At 38.8% G+C, this 21,607-nt stretch overlaps 1 long non-coding RNA gene across 3 annotated transcripts in view; it reads right to left on the bottom strand.

The window, feature by feature from the left end:
- Nucleotides 1-21,607, bottom strand: part of LOC123610833 — a 70,886-nt gene that overhangs the window by 13,284 nt on the left and 35,995 nt on the right. For 2 of the 3 annotated variants that reach the window (XR_006718310.1, XR_006718309.1), the window contains exons 2-4: nt 9,251-9,467; nt 5,408-5,535; nt 3,860-4,075 (exon numbers count right to left, since the gene is read on the bottom strand). This is a non-coding gene — a long non-coding RNA (uncharacterized LOC123610833). Of the gene's footprint in view, nt 1-3,859; nt 4,076-5,407; nt 5,536-9,250; nt 9,468-14,420; nt 14,478-21,607 lie in introns of those variants that run through there. The other variant, XR_006718311.1, reaches the window with a different exon arrangement.

Here is a 21,607-nt window from a genome sequence, read left to right as displayed (position 1 = left end):
TGGGGATTGTGTGGCTGGGATAGCACAGACAGGAGGGCTCAATTTAATCATAATAGGTTTAGAAGAAAAAAATACGCGTAAGGTAGTCCCAAAACAACAAGTAAAATTTTAAATATATAACCGGGAATAGAATGTTCAATGAAGTACTGAACTTTGTATAAGACAGTGATATTTTCCAAGAGAAGAAATGATGTTAAACCATAATTTGAAATGATATTAAGCCTTAACATCCTGTAGAGAGAATATTACCAAAGTCAGTCTTGGTAACATTGATTTGCTGTAATTGTCAGTACATTCTAATGATTATAGCTAAGGAAAACAGAGGATGGGATAGAAAGGTAAGGCAAGAAGGTTATTCTCTTCAGAAGGTGTTCTCTGCAATGCTTCTCATCTAGGTTAAATTAGATTACAAGGACCCCATATGTCAAAGATGGTGTGTAGGACAGAACCAGGCTGGCTATGGAGAAGACATGCCGAGTGAAACAAAGTATTAAAGCAATAGAGCTGTAAGCGTACATTTGCTTATGTATCTCCAGTTTGAATCTTAATATCCTATTGGTTGGGATTAGCAGTTTGAACTCTACATGGCTGATAAGGAGTAATGCAATTAAAGACTACAAGATTCCAAGAGCAAAGAAAGAGCAACCCCCATTACTCAGAATTTAAGAGTAAGCCTCTGCAGAGTCACGTAACAGGTTTTACAGAGAAAAAAAAATCTGCAGCTGAAGAGATGAGAAGCTTTCCCAGCTAGCCACGTCTGATTTCGCAACAGAGAGGGATGGCACAGGGTGCACTGTCACAGAGAGCTGTAGATACGAACACCCAGAGAAAAGAAAGCCTCCAAGGGTAAAGTCTATCTCAAAAGAAAGAATATATATATATATATATATATATATATATATATATATATAAAGATCATGGAGTAAAAGAGGCCTTAAAATATGGATTGGGAACTTTAATTTGGGCCAAAGTGGAGGGATTTTTAATACATAAATACCACAACTGAATACCAGTGAAAGGTGTACATATTTTAGAAAGATAGTATCGGCTTGGAAAGACAAATCCAAAGTTAAAGAAAACCAGAATAGCAGGATTTTTAGGGGTACATATGTTTTTAGCTCCAATTACATGGAACAAACTTGGATCCTAGTTTTCTTTTGTAAGGAAGTCAGGTCAGAGCCCTAGAGAGTGTGTACCCAAAGGTCAGTCTCGCCTGGCAGAAGTTGAGAGACAGTTTTTACCTGAGTAGGCAGTTTGGTCTTCCCCAAACTTAAAATAAGTCAAACCAACAGGGCTCTTTGGTGGCCCCTAGGTAGCTGTTAGGGGGCCTCCTTGAGAAAAGATATTCATTCTCACTAGGTGGTGGGGGGGGGAGGGGGGGCAGGGGAGTAGGGGGGGAGGGGGGCGGGGGAGCGGGCATTTGCATGTTTCAAGTCAGTTACAGAGATTCATTCAAAGTCTCAAAGATGAGGGTGCTGTCGTGTAACAGTTTAGAAAACGTTTCCACTCCTAGGCAAGGCTCTGGGAATCTCCAGTTGGTTGGCAGTCACAGGAAGAAAAACACCTTTAATGCCTTAGTGTACAATGTACATCAGTTGCTGACTACAGCAAGGAGAAGCCACCCAGGATCCCTGGTTATTGATCAAAATATTCATACAACTGTGGTCTCTTCAAATCATCTGGAGGGAAACTAAATCCAGGAATCAATTGACAACACAGGCCAACTGATAGAACATGCTGTTGGGCTGGGCCCTGAAACCAGACAGAGTCTTCAACCATGGACTTTAATTTACTTTAAGACCCATCAAACTTTCAGGACATTAAGTGTTACAAGACATCATAATATGATGGTATAATAAAACTAGAAAATTACTTGTCTTTTATACCTGTATTCTGAATTAATAACAATCAATATTTATTGAACACTTTCTACATACCATGAACCTTGCCAAGACTTTACAACATTGCATTTAATCTTCACAACAAAACTAGGAGGTTCTATCTATCCCATTTTACAGAGTAGCAAACTAAGGCTCAGAGAAAAGTGCACAACTGCTAACAGTGAAGCTGGTATTCACATCAAGGATTATTTGACCCCGGAGACCATGATTTTCAGCACTACACCTTATTACATCATTTAATTAAAATATGCTTATAAATGTGTGAGATGACACCAATTTACTGCTCTTGACAGAAATGATTTCCTCCAAATTTCCAAGAAGTGAGGAAACTCAAGTTTTCTTTGTCAGGGACTGGTAACACAGAAAATCCAAAGTGTCTTTCAGTACTTTTTTTTTTTTTTGTCCAAAGTCCCAAATAATAGGAACCTAATGAGAATTAAATCTTAACTTACGATATCCTTTTCTTAGGCATTAAAAACGAGATTAACTTAATGACTCTCCCTTGAGACACTGTAAATATCTAGCAGACTTCAGGTTCTTATTTTAGAATTCAATGATTTAGAATTTTAGAATTCAATGATTTCCATGCTATGGGTGCCAGCGGTCACATAATCAAAAGTCATGATTCACACAACCCTACGGGGTGAGACTGCTCTGTACTCCACATCCAGAGCAAACCTGTCTTGTTTGCTGCAGAGTGACAAAGAGAAGTGTGCTTCTGGTTGCAGCAAGTGCTGACAGTTCTATGAAAAAGAACCATAATCCTACACAAAGTCATAGTTTATCTGCATTTACAATTCTCATTGCAGTTCTGGTTGCTAGAACACCCAAGCTTAACAAAGTTGGAGTCAGAGAAAAGCCTTCTTTGTAAAGACTTCCCTGAAGTCTGTGGGGGTGAGCTTAACAGTGTTTCTCTTTTATGTTTTCATATCACATATTGTTACTAAAATTGTTGGTGTTTCCTTCTCTCCTCTCTGTTGCGCGCGCGCGCACACACACACACACACACACACACACACACATACACACAGTAGATACTAGGATCCATGCTTTACTTACCCCTGTATCCCCAATAACTAGCATTGTACCTATTACATACTAGTGCATAGTAGGTGGTCAGTATTGTGCTTGTTGGATGCATGGACACAAATTTACAAAGTGAACAAAAAGATACTTTATGAAGACAATGGGCTCTCAGTGGGATTTCAACAGGGCTCTTCTGTCTGGATCAAAGGATACCATCGAAGCCTTAGCCAGGTACTCAAGGCCCTTGATCATCTGGCTCTGCCTAGCCTTCTACATTTTGTGCATTACTTCCCACATCCATTTTTTCCTCCTGCCACATGGAGACATTTGAAGCAAAGGACAGGGTACATTTGGAGAGCTCCTCTCCTCTACTTTCCCATCTGTTTCTTGCACTTCTACCCAGGGGCTGTCTTTGGTGAGACTTTTACTACCCACTGGAAGCTGAGTTGGAGGTCCCTGCCCTGCTCCCAGAATCCCCAAAGTCACTCATGCCAATTTCTATCATTATTTAATAGGATCAACAGTGACATAAGATGAAAATGGGACTTCTTTTAAAGATTCAGGCAATCCCAGCTTTTACCCCTCAGTCCCCTGGGCCATGTAGTTCCTGGTACATTATAGCCACTCTAATGTTAGGTTAAGGAATACTAAGATCCCAAAGCATTCACATGGGGAGAACAGACTTTCACAGAATCTCATAACAGAAGAACTAGATATTCTTTGAACATTTTTGAAGTTTTAGGATGGAATGCCATATACACACAAAGATATTATGCAGAGACTGTTCATGTTGAAGCAAAAATAGAATTAAGGTTTTTAAGAATGTCAACAGCTGAGAGATAAGAGTTTCTCTGAGGTTTATGTCACAGGGAAAGTTACTACAACATTTATGCCACAATTGAAGACTAAATAGACAGTTTTAGGTCACATACCTCTCTCCTTTGTGATGTACTTGTCACTATCTCTCCCGGAAGAGGTACCTTGAAGGAAGTAGGATGAGCCATTAGGATCTTATATTAGGGAAGCCCAGAGGCCACAGCTTGAAGAAGTTCAGCTGTTAGGCTTTGATATCTGTTTATTCCAAGTACCAGTTCGGGCTCTCCACTGCGAAGTTCTTCCATAATATCTTCAAGTCTCTGGAAGAAGATCTAACATATGGAATGTTGTTAGCCTTGATGATATCTATCGTGAACATGCACCTACACTAAAGCTCAGAGAAAATTTAAAGTAATGTTGGCATTTAGCACTCATTAAATTTGCAAAAGTTCTGAAGAAATAAAAGTATAACTGTCATATAATTTGAGGATGGGAGAGTAGCTGCTGGCTGAATCCTCAGAGATCAAATAGGACTGAAATTAATAACCCAACTGGAGACTTTCAATTGTCAAAACACTGCAAAAGAAAGTGAATTTGATCTCTAATGCTGAAGGGTAGACAGACATGACTGCAATGTAAAAGATCTTAAATTGGTCTGAGAGACAGACTAGACATTACAGTCTTCATATATTAGGCATTTGCTAAATCAGTTCAATCAATACTTATTCCTAACAAGGAACATTCTCCTAATATCCCAGCTGGTAAATAATTTGACCTATTAAATTCACACATTTACTTTACAAGATGCTAACTGTGATATTTGTCATCATTTGTGCACATCTTCCTTTCCTGGTCCATGGTTGCTACAGAGCTGCCACATCAGATGCAGAGGCTTCTCGTGGCCTTCTAGATTCTTTCTGTGACCTCCTCTTTGTTCTCTATTTTCTCTGTATTTCTACATGTCTCAGGTCTAGCTCAGCCTCAACTACCTGCAGTTTTGTAGTGACTTATTCTGTAAATTGCTACCAAGTCCTTTAATAAATCCTAAATGATCACCCAGGGAAACAGGCAGGGTAGGTTACCCTCTGCCTCCCTCTGGGATGAGGAAACAGGTACTACGAATGGACAAACGAGGGCCTTCTGGGTGGCTCAGTTGGTTAAGTATCTGAATTTCCATTTCAGCTCAGGTCATGATCTCACAGTTCGTGAGATGGAACCCTGCATCAGGCTCTGCACTGACAGCACAGAGCCTGCTTGGGATTCTCTCTCTTGCTCTCTCTCTCTCTCTCTCTGCTCCTCCCAAACTCATGCTCTCTCTCTCTCTTTCTCAAAATAAATTAATAAACTTAAAAAAAAGAGTGTACAGGGGCACCTGGGTGGCTCAGTCAGTTGGGCGTCCAACTTCGGCTCAGGTCATGATCTCGCGGTCCGTGCGTTCGAGCCCCGCGTCGGGCTCTGTGCGGACAGCTCGGAGCCTGGAGCCTGTTTCAGATTCTGTGTCTCCCTCTCTCTCTGCCCCTCCCCTGCTCATGCTCTGTCTCTCTCTCTATCTCAGAAATAAACGTTAAAAAAAAAAAGAGTGTACAAATGATGCACCTAATGAGTAAGTGTCAAAGATGGGCACTGCATATTTGCCATTTCCCTCCCATATCCCATCAGCCCACCTTTTGGCTCTGACCATTGCTGAGTCAACCATTGGCTGTGTACAGGTGCTCTTGACAGCACTGCATGTCAGCTGTAGTGTGTGTCTGTCTTGTTTGTTTCAGGGATTCTCTGCTTCATGGTATAAATCCTGAAGAAGAGAAAATTAACACCCCCCAATGTTAATCCTAGTTTGTAGAGGTTGGGTTGTTCCTCTCTCCTGTGTCTACGATTGACAATTCTGATGGGTCTTCTATGTATTTCCTTAAAGCATCCTTACCAGGACTAAACCCCTGTTGCCCACAGGGACAGCCAACTCAAGTGCACACCTTTGGGTTAGCTCTCCCGCCTCCCTTGTTTTAATATTCTCATGGGTCCCTCCCCTATTCCCTGGGTTCACTCCCCCAAGTCAACTACTTGCATAAAAAATTTATCTTAGGTTCTTCTTCCTAAGAACATTATCATGGCTTAAGTTCCTAGAGGAACCTAAGTTAAAACAGGCTGCAAACACATTGTTTTGATTTTTTTCTAGTTCACTCTTCTTATTCCCCTATTAATCACCAGACTCAATCTCAATACTCATCTTTTTTTCCACTTACAAACAACAGGTATAGATTTAATATTTGAATATCAAGTATAACCTCTTTAAGTTCTGTGGAGACTTTCACACATTAGGTGCTTAGTAATAGGAAACTGTGGTCACCTTGAAGGTAATGATTGTTAAAGAAGAATTATGTATGCATAAATATGAAGAGAAATACGTAAATTGATCTTCAACAGATGACTTAAAAGAGCTGGAAGTAGCTATTTTTATTCAGTGTCATTTCTAGGATCAGTTTACAAGGGTTCCATGTCTATAAAGCTTCAGGGCTGGTTTCTTTTCATCCTATATTTTCTAATAAAAAGTAAAAATTTAATTTTTATGGCTTCTTGTTTTAGGTATATTGATGGCTGACTTTAAAAAGTCTTCCTAAATGAAGAAAATAGGATGATGTCTTATAGCTTTGAGCTCTAAAGCAATAATATCGACATTTACCAGTTTTATTTATAGACAAACATATGTGTTAATAGGGATTTTCCTCTCATGAATTTTATAAAGATGGAACATGATTATTCATATTTGTTTGTTTCTGGTACAAAAAAAGCATCACCCGCCAGCACAGGATCAAGAAAAACCAACTGCTGAATGTCAGACTATTCTTGATTTGGAAAGATAAATTTAAGGATAAATAATAGTACAAAAGGAACAATTCTATTCAGCTTGTGCAGACCAGCAGATCAACTGGCCACAATGCTTTTTATTTAAGAGCCAACAAACGTCATTTTAGAATATTTGGCAGATGCCAGACATCAAGCAGTCTGAATGTAAACATTGCTGTGATTGCTGGTCACTAAAGGCTTAGATGTAGTGTGTTAAGTTACAAATATGAAAAAAAAAAAAGAAACTAAGACACAACTTCTGGAACTTAGATCTTGATTGAAATATCTGTCACTGTGGAACAAACAATGGAGATTTTGTCATGCTTTTCCTAAAGCACATATATACAGTCTACATAGAGTGGCCAAGGAATCCATTTCTCTCAAGGCCTAAAATAGAATTACATATAAAAAGTTACCAGTTACTCTTTTATGGGCTGAGCACCAGAATTATCCATGTGTTTGACAACTACACATAAATATTAAAGAACTTCTAAATTGTAGTTTGTTTGAACAGAAAAAAAAGTAAGTCCTATCAGTTGAAAAATAATGACATGAAATCTGTTTTCATAATTGCTCTTAACACTTTGGGAAAAAATATATATACTCGATTTAAAAAAAATTCTTCTTGAATCTCTGTGCAATTTACTTTCTTAGTCAGAAAGTAAAATATCCTTATTTCAACAAGCCCATCCTTTGACTTCATATTTCACTAAAATATAAGTTCTCATAGGTATATTATAATGGCTTTCCCTATTCTCTAATGTTATTATAAAAATAGATTCATATTTACATGACTATCTTGGTAAAAATCAAGCTATGAAAGTACTTTACTTAATTTTTCTTAAAACTCTATGTTGACTTGGCAAGAGCCACTAACGGTATATATTCAGAAAAGAGCCAGAAAGTCATTAAAGGAACAATGACTGAAGAAGAGTAGACATTACAAATGGTCACTACTGATGGTCACATTTTAATGCTGCAGATGACCAACAAGATTCAGTAGGATCCACAACAGGAAAATCTCTTTCAAGCTCGTGGTAAGACTAAGGCATCAACTACCAGCAGACAGGATGGACTTTATTGGATATGCATCACAAAGTCTTCACTCTGCAGGAAATTATATACTTGCTCTGGAAATGGGGCAATTATGTGAAATGTTAATGAATGCTTTCAGACAAAAGAAGTGTCAAAATAGCAAAGTGGGATTGGATTTTATGAGGAGGTTAATTTCTAAAGTCAGCATATAAAGCAAAACACTCACAAAGTCAAAATTACCTCTGAAAATTCCTTATGAAAGTCCTTTACCACATAAGAAACAGAGACATCCAGAGTTCAAAGTTTTTGCCTTTTGTATTTTTATTGTTTAAGAATGGAAATGGACTATTATTTCTTTAGTTCAGGTTACTACGTTTCAGCTGAGGAGCCAACATAGCTACTTGCATGTAGGGTCTATGTAGTACCAAAAATATCTATTTAAAAGCAATTTTTTTTCTAATCACTGTGAAATACTTGCACTCAAAATTATACAGTATGACAATTTTGGAAAGTCATAGGATACTGGGTGGAATCAATTACCTTTAAGGTTTGGTGAGGTATTTTTACTTACCTATGAAAGCAATAGTATCTGAGGTTACTCCTTACTCTAAGCTCTGGATTTATAAGATAGGGTCATTACTATAAGAAAGAAAGTAGTCAGGAGTATTGTTCCACAATAAAGAAAATCAGAAAAATTTATGGCAAAATGCTCATATTGACTTATCACTACTAAGACTCTATGTCAGCACCCATGCCAATCACCTAAATTTGAATAGTCTGATTTTTTAACTCAGCCTCAGAAGTGATGAGCCTCTGACATAGGACTGAGTCAAAAGTTTGGGTAAGTTTTCAAGGGATACAGGAGTGCTGATGCATAGGGGCACATGTATCTCAATATTTATAGCAGCACTTTCAAAAATAGCCAAATTATGGAAAGAGCCTAAATGTCCATCAACTGATGAATGGATAAAGACGATGTGGTTTATATATACAATGGAATACTACTTGGCAATGAGAAAGAATGAAATCTGGCAATTTGCAGCAATGTGGATGGGACTGGAGGGTATTATGCTAAGTGAAATAAGTCAGTCAGAGAAAGACAGATATCATATGTCTTCACTTATATGTGGATCTTGAGAAACTTAACAAGACCATAGGGCAGGGGAAGGGGGAAAAAAAGCTACAAACAGAGAGGGAGGGAGGCAAACCATAAGAGACTCTTAAATACAGAGAACAAACTGAGGGTTGATGGGGAGTAGGGGAGAAGGGAAAGTGGATGATGGGCATTGAGGAGGGCACTTGTGATGAGTGCTGGGTGTTGTATGGAAACCAATTTGACAATAAATTATATTAAAAATGTTTGGGTAACTTTTACGTAAAAGCTTTAGCAACAGAGAGATCTACATTTGGAACTCGGACCACTTTTAAAAAAACTTTTTATTTTGAGATAATTATAAATTAACATGCACTTGTGAGAAATAATACAAAAGGATGCCATGTACTCTTTACCCAGTTTCCCTGGAACATCTTGCAAAACCAAAGTACAAGATCATAACTAGTGTATACGTTTGCTACGGCTGCCATAACAAAGTCCTGTAGGTATCAGATGGGTTTAAAAAACAGAAATTTACCTCTTCATAGTTCCGGAAACTAGAAGTCTGAGATCAAGTTGTCCACAGGGTCGGTTTCTTCCAAGTCTCTTGGCCTCAGAGGCTGAAGTTAAGGTGAGCGGAGCACCTCAAGGTGTTGACAGGGATCGTTTCTCTTTGCTTATAGATGGCTATCTTCTCCCTCTGTCTTCACAGGGTCTTCCTTCTATAAGTGTCTATGTTCCAATTTCCTTTTTTCCTGTGAGGAAACCAGCCATATTGGAACAGGATCCACCCTAATGACCTCATTTCAACTTTAGTACCTCTTCAAAGACTCAATTTTCAAATATGGTTACATTCTGAGGTACTGGGGTTAAAGCTTCAACATATGAATTTGGTTGGGGGGGGGCAGTTCAGTCTATAACAACTAGGATATTGGCATTCATAGATAGAACATATCTATCACCACAAGGATCTCTCATATTGACTTTCATAGATACATGCACCTCCTTCTCTCAACCTATCTAACCCTTGGAATTTACTAATCTGTTCTCCACCTCTATAATTTATAAGACTCTGGATCTTATCTTTACACTGTATTTGAGTTGGCTTTTTTGGACACAAATCCAGTAAGGGAAGGTAAGGACGCCATTTCATTACCACTCAGTGGAGGTGGAAACCCAGACTCCAACATAGTCTCCATTGCCCTGGGTGAGGCCAAGTTTCTCCTTACTGCCTAGAAGGGATGCAAGTTCATTTTTTATTCAGCTTTCCCTGATACAACCCCAGTGGGGGATCTTACAGCCTCCAGAAGGCAGAAATCTAGGCTCTCCACCACAGTTTTTCTGTGATGCTTGGCATGAATAGAGGGGTTATTGTCTAAAAGCTTCCTGTCTTGACAGGTTTCTTCTTTCCTGGTCTTTTTAGTACAGAGAAAAGGCCTTTGTTTGGGCCTTTACAGTCTATGCCTGTTGGCATTTCTGGGTTGTCAACCTCTGGCTAAAAGAAAACCCAGGGATTTCTCCACACTGTCACTCCTTGGGTCCTGGGGTTCCTAGTCTATTGTCCTTCTTCTTTCTATTTTTCAGAGCCTTATATTTGTTTTATATGAAGTGTTCAGGTGTTTTCTTGTGCTTAGTGAGAGGAAAAGAGATAAGTACTTCCACTTGATCTTCCTGGAAGCAGAAGTCATTCTCTGTCGCATTAGCGGTTTGATCTTTTTACCACAATTTCCTTATCTCTGAGACCTGGAAAACACCTACCTCATAGGGCGGTGCAGGAAATTAAACAAGAACATTTGTAAGGTGCTTGACTCCTTGTAGACAATGCTCCTCTTTGAAATGAAACTGTGCTACCAGTCATCTGATCTTTCAAGTGCATATTACAAGACTTCCTCTGAATCTTCTCGTTTCAGGGAGACTCCATATCTACCAGACCCTTATATTTTCTCAGTACAATTCCCAACTTTCCCCCTGGCATTGGCAATTTTGCTCCATAAAGAAATTTGATTTCGTTAACAAACTCCTAGCACATAGTAGATCCTCAAATGTCTACTAAAATGCTAGCTCCTCGTATATTACTGTGATTTTACAGTGTGTCTTTGGGCCAATCCCTAGCAATAGGGCCATTTCCCCAGTGACAGAATGAGGATAACACTTGATATCTACCTAATAGGAATAGAATGGTTACACATACAAACACTCTCTTCTAAATGATACTCTCTTGTGGTACCAAAAAAATGGGGGCGTGGGGGCACACTGCTGCAATAATATAATAATATGCTGTCATTAATACTGGTGTCTTTATTCCCATTTCCCCTCTTGTTCCACAGCAGGGTGAACTAGAATTACAGTGAGGCCAGCAGAACAGAAGTAGAGAGCACTGCCAGCAGAGCCAAGGTGTAGAGCAGAAGGGAGTTACAGCCACCACAAGGAAAACTCAGGGCTCCATTCTCATAATCACAAATTGGGTTTTCCTTTACTATAAAATAGCAGTATGGGTACACAGCTGGTGTAATGCACACACAGTCTTATTTCTCATATATTAAATTCTCATAAGAGCTATGCATAAGCAAATCTATAACATTTCAAAAGTATATAATTTATTGGGTGAAGAACTCTAACTTTTAATTAATTTTAGACCTTTATAACAATGGAGTACACAATGATCATTTCTTAAGTTATTAAATAGTTTGAAGTTTTAGAGCTGGAGACAATTGCAAGGTATATAGTCAAAACCCTTGAGGTTGATTGGTTCAGCCGTGAGGTTCTAACAAGTCAAAATAATCTGAAGGTAAATATTTTCTCTTACATTTTGGGGAACTTCAGATATGGTGACTTGATTGCCACCCCAGCGGTCTGTTTAAAATATTTACATTTCCTTAAACACAGTAAATGAACCCATCCAACTTTCACATACCTATTTTTCTGGAAGATATAAATTTGCCAGAATCTCCCTCCCCATTTTGGAAGGGAGTTGAAGGATCAGATTCCTTAAAAGCATCTTATTTTATGTGAAGATCAGATGTCTTCCTCTGTGGAAATGTGTTTTGTCTGCGTATTGTAGAAGAAACTTCCATGGCCAGAAACATAAGCTTACCATCTCCAGATGAATCAGATGCACCCTCATTATTCTTTTCTCCTATCATTTGTAGAGTTTAAGTTTACCCAAACTTGGATTACTTTGGTTACCAGGAAATGTGAAGAATGTCTCAAATCACACAGGAACTCTTTGTTTCTCTACTAAAAAAAAAAAAAAAAAAAAAAAAAAAAAAAAAAAAAAAAAAACCTTGAGGGAAAGGTCATATTTATTCACCTTGTCATCCTAGTGCCAAGAATACTCACTGTCTGGTCACTAATAAGCATTTAATGAACAAAAGAGGTGTGAAAGGAGGAAAACAAAAGGAGTAACTCAAGCAATTACTTTAAAAGTTGCTCTGTGACAAGTGTTCAAACTGAATGTTCTAGAGGAGAAAGACATTTAAGATTCCATAGACTTTATTAAAGAAGATCAGATTTCATTTTTCAAACCTTGAAAAATATGGGAAACAGGCTGTGTTAATCATGGGACAAGATGCAAGAACAAGAGTGGGGCTGTGGAGCAGCCATTGGTGGTACAATCAGGAGGAGGGCAGAGTTGGGGCTAAGGTCCTGCAGGGGTCAGTAGAAAATTTCTTGTCCTTCAGTATCTTTCACAGGAAAGATAATGTAAATGGGAACCTTAGAAATGAATATTTCTATTATCCAATGGACTGAATGCCGCCCCAACACAAGAGCTTGGAATTTTGGCTCCGTTGGGATGGAAATGAACAGAGAGAAGATCAACAGTAAGAAACAGAGCCCTAAGAGAACAAAATATGGATAAGCCAGAAAGAAATAAACATTTTGTTAACATCAAGATTGTATTGGATAACAAAGCAAACAGCAAGTTGACTTAAAAACAAAACACACACATACAAAAACGCTTTTGTGACAAACAGCTTCTTCTTGGCACACGTTACCTTTTTTCCTTCTCCTCAACAGGAAGCTTTTTTCACAAGAATATTTTGGGGTAAGTTAGAGTTTTATTAAAGTTGGTTTTATTTAAAGTATCCAGTTGCCAAAATATGCAATCTTACTTTCTGGTGAAAAACAGTTGGAAAAAATTTGGGATTCCATGAAAAACTAACGGATAAAGAGCTATTAGTATTTCTTATTTGCAGAAATATGGTGGATTCAATATTCTAAACAGTCTCTCCCTAAGGAGGGAATATTTAATAGAATAAATAGAAATACAAAAATATCTTTTATAAAGTGTCAACAGATTGGTACAGAATTAAGGAATATGAAAAACTCCCCAAATTATTTAAAACCAGGATTGCCAAATAAGTAGGCACCAAATCAACCTGTCAGTTTCTGTGGAACACTGGATATTCTCAAGTTACTTCTTTGAGAGCTAATATGAGGAAGAAATAAATGTACAGCCCACCCACCTAGGGAATCTAACAGTATATCACTGCACAAAATTTTGACTTCTTCAGGATATTAAAAACAAAAACAAAAATGAAACATTGCCAGAAAAGTTGATGTCAAGGAAACATGCCTTCTCAAACTTGGCACTAAGTTATGGGGAAATGAAGATAAATTCTTTTCTGAGAGTACATAAACATAAACTAGTCTGGTCCTCATATTTACTGTCTCCATTCAAGTTACTTGTGTGGTCCAAGGAAACCCCAAGCACAGAATTTAATTTCTCAGTAGGATTAGTCATACTTCCAGGATACTGAGAAAAGAACACATCAATCCTTACTGAGAAACTGAACAACCCAGAATTCTAGGAATTTCCACAGAGAGAACTCCAAGAAAATTGAGGGTCTCCATACAGGCACAAAAATACAAACCACAAATAATAATGAAAACATATTATGAGTAAGAACTAGCAGAAGTAGACTCACAAACATCTCAGATATCAGAATTAACAATCAGAGTGAAAAGCAAGTATGTTTAAAGAAATGAGATTCTTGAAAATGAGCTGGGAACAGGAGATTTTAAAGAATGACCAAGAGATTTAAAACACAACCAAATGGAATAAGTAGAAAAAAATACAGTACATAAAATGCAAAATTCAGAGTATGAGTTAAAAATCTGATTAATTTATGCTGTCTACAGTAGAAATATAATTTGAAGAAAATTTCCAAAATGTATTCCAGAGGACTGATTTATAAATACAATAAAGAAGAGACATGGAGAATAAAATGAAAAGTCTAACATTTGTCTGATTGCACTTCTAGAAGGACTTGGAAGCATGATGAAAAGATAGATAGTAGCGAAATTTTTTTTGTAGTTATTAAAAAGCCAAGACTCCCAATCTAAAGCAATAAAAATAAAAATAAAACCACATCCTCACACGTTATAAATGTTGAAGAAAGACTGTAAAAAGTAGTCAGAAATGAAAGATAGTTTACAAAATAAAGGCAATTAGAATGATGGTTGAACTCTTAAGGGTATCATAGAAGGTAGAAGGCAATGAAATGATATACTTAAAGTGGGGGAGAAAAGAGAACTTATCATTCTATACCTAGATACATACTCAAGAAAAAGAGCATTCAAAACTGTTTTACAACCAGAATAAAGCCACTAAGTAAATTCTAATAAATGTTATTCAAACAGAAGGGAAATGATCCCAGATATAGAATCTGCAATATAAAAAGTAAGGCCTAGCCTCTAGCACATACCTCATTTAGCAGCATGACAGTGCAAAATGCATTGCTCAGATCTCCCTTTGAGGGCCTGTAATGAGAAGTACAAGCCATTGACAACCAGTAGTTGTAGCATCTTCAGGATTTGTCGCTGTATTTGAATCAACAACCCTACCCCGACAGCTCCCAATGACACAGAGAAACAGGAATACAAGAGTGTGCATATTTTGTCCAGTGCAAGCCTCCTGTGATAGACAATCTTTGCTCTGGAGCTTTCTGTCAGGCTCATTGAGACTCTCAAAGCTGCACCTCTGTTGCATGCTATTCCTATCCAATCCCCATTTCTTCCCTGCCTTGCTTCATAAGTGTCAGACCTGAATTGTAGTCTAAAGGCTTTCCCTATTCCTGCTTCTTTACCCCTTTATGTCTCACAGCCATTACCAGAAATAAAATTAATGCATTTCTGGATGTCTTGGTGATGTTACTGGACACAGAACTATTTCCAAACTTAGATTTGACTGCTTGCCACTCAAAGATCAATACTGAGAGAAAAGTGAGGTGGGAAAGGAAAGGTTGCTTTATTTGGAAAGGCAGCAATCTGGGAAGATAGTAGACTAATATCTCAAAGACCAAAGACTGGCAAATCTAGAGTGTTTTAAAGGGAAGGCATGGGAAAAGGGAAGGGAGCTGCATGTAAGAGAAGCAGGTGCCCAGGTGGTTAGTCATAAGTTGACATGACCCTGAACAGAGTTGTGGACATCCATGGCAGCTGTTTTTGAATGTAGTCAGCCCTTATCTTCTGGTAAAGTGGCCCTTCATTCCTCAAGACTAGTAGTCTGCAAGTGTCAAAGAATGTAAGACAGTTCTGCTACAGATGAAGGGACTTAGGTCAGTAAGCAAGGAGTTCATAAGCTTGAGGCAAGTTAACCCTTAGACTAGTTGAAGTGCTGTTAGTGCTGCTTCTTAAAAGGCATAACCTAACACAATTGGTACTTGGAGTGGCCCAAGAAAGCAGGTGGTAAAATGGGGTTTGGGAACTGGTTCAGTCACCATCTGGGTAGTGATGAGGTTTGGGGGTAATTGGGGGTTCAGAGCTGACAGCCAAGAAAGAATTTTCGAAGACATCTTTGGTGTAAGAAGGTGATTTTATTAAAGCATGGGGACAGGACCCGTGGGCAGAAAGAGCTGCACTATGGTCGTGAAGGGTGACTGGTTATATACAGTGGAGTTTATATATATATATATATATACATATATATATATATATATGGAAGTTTCTTAAAGGGATTTTCATATGATAACAACTCACAGATTTGTAGAGGCCTGGCTATTATCTAGCTAAGGTTGTTTTTCCCTCTAGCAAAGCATTAACATTAAGACAGTAGGGAGTTTCTGGACATTAGGCTATTGATAAGATTGTCTTTTTCTTGTAATTGTAGTAAGATATTTGTAAACTGATAGAGGTTCTATTGGTTTAAACATTTGTTTTCTGTCCTGTCCTTAGTTCTTGGGCAGCCAGGAGTGCCTGAGGAATATCACACATATCCCTCCTGGGGAGTAGGGGGTGAGTATGCTGGTTTGTGCTTTGCCCTCAGCTTGCTTTATGGTCCCTCATCAGGTAATAAGGACTTCATTCTAAGTGGCATGTGCGGCAAGGCTACTCCCTGACACAAGGCAAAAGGAAGCCCAAGTGCTAACAACAGTGGGACTATTCAGCATATATAAGATAATAAGGGTAACAATACATACAAGGAAAGTAGAATTGGCTGGCTATTGCTGCTTCATTGATGAACTACACAGGGGAAATGATACACTGTAGGGCAGTTAAAAAGTTCAAAAGTAAGTGTGAGAACCATGGGGGCTGTTTAATAGTTTAGAAAGAGGCCCTTTTATTCTTCAGAAAGAGATCAGGCACAACTGAGAAACAAACACCTAATCTGACAGTCAAGGTTAGGAGGGTTCAAAGACTATTGAAAACTCATCCAACAGAGGGTCTACTATGTTAAGGATAAAGCCATGTTGGGGGGAAGTATGGCAAGAGGGTATCTAGATGGTTGGGTGTCCCTGAGGACAGTGTCTCTGTGGACACCCTGAATCAGAGCCGAGAAAGTTGGCCATCCCCTCCCTATTGAAGGCTAATGTTGACTTCATACAGCAAGGTACTTAGAAGGTTTCTTCCTCACAAGGCATCTGGTGCCCACCTCAAGAAATGTCCCCATTTTGTCTTGTTGAGAGGAAGAATTTTCTATACTCTTCAAGGTCCTTCTAGGTGGACTAAGAATCAAATTGGCATGAGACAGGTTAAAAAGAGAAAACCAAATTTGATAGCATACATTTGGAGAATCCACACAGATATGGGAATTCCAAGGATAGTGAAGCAACATGACACAGGAGCTAAGGAGAGGGGTAGAGTCTGATGATACAAAGGGAAGGAAGACCATTAGCAGGAAGGTGAAAGGTGGTTTTTAGAAAAGAAACATTACCCTGTTATGCAGATAAGTTTCTCAGTAAAGAGGAATCTCTGTTAATAGCTTTCTTCCTGGTACAGGCAGGCAGTTGAGGGGGGTTGAGTAAAGAACTTTTCCTGACTCTGCTGGGTTTTGATTGTTTTTAACTCCAAACAGTGTTCATGCCAAACTAGCCCATCTTGGGGCTGTCTGCCCTCAGCCCCTACAGCTCTGGTTTTAAGGCTGATAACTAGGGTTAAATGCCAGCATGAGCCATCTGGGGTTATGCCAGGCTTGCTAAGAAAGGATAGAGATTAGATCACAAAGGAACCGTAAGAATTATATAGCTTTTATTAACAAGACCAAGGGGTGTATCCATTGTAATGGATTTTGAGAGTTTAACCAAGGGTGCCAGACTGGATAAATGAGAGTTTATTTACTTGAGGGCTCCTAATGGGATATGGCAAGGACCCTAATTTGCAGTGAGCATGCTGCTAGAGGTTCTTAGGAACCTGGGGAAGTGCTGGTCCATCTATACTGTGCGAAGGAAAAAGGTCTGAGTTGCTGAGACAGGCATTGGAAAAAGGGATTAAAAGGCTCAGGGGAGTAGACTTGCTGGAGTGAACATATTATATGAGGCCAGAATACTCACCACAGGATTATGCTCCACAGCAGGGTTCAGAATACACCACCATTCAACAAGCCATTAGGAATGTGCTGCAGAAAGGGACACTAGCATCTCTAAAAGGCGTTTCCTTTCCTCTTCAAGTCAGGGCTAAGAGGAGGAAACATGGTCTCAGGATTTGGCTTATTAATAACACAGGCTAATGGGGGATAATAGGAGAGAGGTGGGGTGCTTAAATACCACAAACCAGGGGGTCAAATTTAGCTTCATGACCAGCAAGTTTGGAGGGGCAGCTAAGGGGGCTTAGCCTTCAAGGAATTGCAGTGTCTCTACGGACAAAATAGACTAGCAGTTAGTGAGGGTGCTGCTTACTACATACAAACAAAAGAAGTCAAGAATAAAAGAGCAGGAGGCTGAAGGTGGTCATCTCATTTTAAAGTCTCATTATATTTTTCTCAGTTCCTGGACCCGAATAGTTTTTAAGATCTGCAACTCACTGGCTACGGAAATGACTGGGTCCTCAGGAGGAAGGACTTTGCAAAACCATGGTAGGTACCTACTAAGGGTTCCACTAGTCCTTTCCCAACAAGATTAATGGCCATTTACTTGAATATATGGGGAAGGGGTACACCCAGACATTTCAAGGATTTTTGGACAAAGGTTCGTCATTGACACTGATACCCACAGAACAGAATAAAGTTTCCACTGCTAGAGTGGGGCATGCAAACCCCAGCTACTAAATAGATTGCACTGACTTACAGTATATCCACTCAGTCTGTTCTATATCTGTTCTACATGCAGTAATCATTTCCCTAACCCTCAAACGTATAATCCTCAACTGACATACTTGCCAGTTGGTATAACCTTCACATTGGGTCCTTGTTCTATTGATAGGAGCTATCGTAGAGGGGAAGGCCAAGTGGAAGTCCCTGAAATACCCCCACCCCAGGTACGACAAGGAAATATAAAACAATAGCACTTTCCAAAAAGGATACAAGGGCTGTGGTCTCTATTATATCTTCATTTAACTTGCCACTCTGGCCCTAGAGAAATTGACTGGATCCTGGTAAATGACCCCCCTCCCCGCCCCTGCCCCATGGTCTACTACACCACAGACTATACAACCAACTAGGAGCCCCTGCCACAGTCACTGTGCTGGATGTGGTAGCACTGCTAGCAGATTAATAAGGCTTCAAAGTACATGGTATGAAACCATGGATTTAACAATGTTTTCTTTCTTGTCCCAATCAGAAAACTTGCATTCATATTTGCATTTTGTAAAGACAAAATTCCTTTACAGTTTTCCTCAGGGACAGTTAACAATCTGATCATCTGTCAAGTAGTCCGCAACATATCAGTTGTGTTATTGCCCCAAGGCCACCGGCTATGGCAAAGCTATGGTTATTCCAACCAACCTCCTACCTGAATCCCTACTCAGGAAGAGAGGTATATAGGAACCCTAAAGAAGCTGCTTCCATTGTGTTCAGTGAATCTGCAGAGTATAAGCGTGGACTGTGACAGCAATGTAGTGTTTCACAGTACCTCCTCTAAAGAGAAAACCCACCATGATTTCTACCCGTGCACTTAGCTGACAGCCTCCAAGGACTGTGCTTTTGAGATCCGCCACAGTGTTCAAGTCAAGAACCAGAGTTCATTCTCAATTCTCATTTCTTCTCTTCTTTGACAAGTATTGTCCCTGCTTCACAGACTAAAGACTACCTGACTGCTCCTCCCTCGCTCTTGCTTTTATATTTCACAGGATCATTACTTCCAATAAAGCTCTTGCACTTCTAATTTCTTCTTGATATTTGTTTTCCCAGAGGTCTTGGACTAATATGATCATCTACAAATCTGAATTACCACATGCAGTACAGCCCCTGTTGCTCATTGAAGACATCCAGCACTCTCTGTTAAGGATGAACTAATTATCAAATACTGTTATTTTCTCCTCTTTATATTCCTATCTATTGATTTAACATTCTTAATCCAGTAACATGATTAACTTGAACTAATGAAAGAGAAAGAATCTCATGGTTATTTTTCTGTACTTTGAGAAGTATCCATCCCAGAAAAAAATCTTTTGGACATGCCCACACCAGATTATGATTGTTTTGTTATTGATGGGTTTTATCTTAAAAGGGAAATACCAGATGGACATGCAGTAACTATTCTAGATTCTCTTGTAGAACCCTATCCCTTAACAGAAGCCAAATCAGTTCAAGTGGTTGAACTTGTGGTCATACAAAAGGCATGTTAAATTGCCAATAAATAAAACACACATACACACTGATCACTGATATGCTTTTGAATAGTTCGTTAGTAGTTCAGTCGTTCATGATTTTGAAATGCCATAGAAACACAAATATTTTCTGCCCAAGAAGGTTGTTATCAAGATAGAGGTCTGTAGTAAAGGAGATTGCAATAGCAGATCACTCTGCTAAACAAACTGTTCTAACACAAATACTCCCTTACAAAACAAATGAGTAAAGTCCGTTAAGAAGTTCAAAGAGTCCATAAACAGGAGCATAAAATTAGACCATGAATTTTGGAAAAAAGTGGAAATCATCAAGTTTTAAAATTCATGAGGATAAGATCTGTCAAATCCAGGAAGGATGCCTAGTGTTTCCAGACAACTTCAAATCGACCTTGCTAAAATCCTCCATGATACACTTCATGACAATTTGGACAAATTGCCTCTGATATTAAATAGTAACAGGAAAACTTTTCTAAAATAAGAGAGGATATGCCCAGTTCATGCTTCACTATAATTAACATAATACTAAAAAAAAAAAAGAAAAACCTATAAAGGTGATATACACCAAAACATGAATGACAGGATTAGTTGAGCATCTCCAAACAAATTTTATAAACTTGTCTGCCTAGACAATAATATGTAGTAGTAATACAATATTTATTTTTTGGAAGGGTTGAAACTGTAGCAATAACAATGGCATAACTTAAAAAGAGAGACTCTACAACTTCATGATTTCTACCTAGGCCATACTAATATATCTATTCTAACTACTCATAAAGAAAGATATTTTGCAGGGGCAATTATTCAAGGTTTATGAAAGACTTTATCCTTGACTCAGAAACTTCACTGTCCTTCTTAATTCCCAAGCCTTTGGAAAAGTGAGAAAATTCTTAACAGAATTTTTAACAACTGCTAGAAACCTTAAACCTTAAAATGGCATTCAATTGCAGGTCAATGCTGATGCAAAATCCTCGGAGAAAGCAGACAGTGGAATGAAGTAGACATTTCAGCCCCAAATCATCTGAACAAGCTATACAGAGTCATTAATTGCCACCCTCTCCATTGCCCAAGGATTGGGCAAACAAAGGAAAACTGGATAGACTGGAGGCTACTATGACAGAATTGTTCCCAGATGCGCCTCCCATGGAGGGAGATCTTGCTAAGACAGTAACCCATCTCTGAGAAATAGTTGATTCAAATCTTTCTGAAGACTCCCAGGTAAATCCAGGAATTCAGTCTTGCTGGACATGAAACCAAGAGATAAAATGCAAATCCAATTTTAAATCTCCTTATGTTCAGTTTTTAAGGTACTGCAGAGGCAGGATAGAACTGGGCAAGGGAACCTGAGCTGACTCAGAATTAAAGACAGTAAAAGCATCAAGCCATCAAGAAGTTGGTGTAAACACACCCTCTCGACAGCTATCCCCCAGCCTTGGAGTTCCTGTCTGTCTTGGCCCTGGGGATCCCATGAGGCCCAACCTGATTTATACCATCACATGCCAACCTGACTCAAGCCCTGTAACAACTCTGTTCTGAGACTTTCAGGAGAATGAAAGAACTTCAAAAGAAAAGATCTAAAGACCAAAGGCATGTGGATTAGAACTTCTCAAAACGATAAGAGGATTCTTCCCAGGATTATACTGCAATATCTGCAATTAAGAGTTTATCTGCCCTAAAGGTGAGCCTGATTGTTTCTACTTCCTGGGCCAAAATATCCAAGGCATTAAGAGTCAAATAACCCTTTCTAGATATCAGCTCAAGATTTGAGGGCTTCTTTGTTTGTCCTGTAGATCTCCCCATTAAGAATCACAAAGAACAAGTATAGGGGTCATTTTGAAATTTATTTTTATAATTGAACTTTTGATACATTTTAAAACCTAAATGTCTCCAATAATTA

The sequence above is a fragment of the Leopardus geoffroyi genome, chromosome C2 (genome assembly GCF_018350155.1).
Source record: "Leopardus geoffroyi isolate Oge1 chromosome C2, O.geoffroyi_Oge1_pat1.0, whole genome shotgun sequence".
NCBI lineage: Eukaryota > Metazoa > Chordata > Mammalia > Carnivora > Felidae > Leopardus > Leopardus geoffroyi.
Note: the sequence above shows the minus strand (reverse complement) of the source record. Positions and strands in the feature narration are given on the sequence as shown.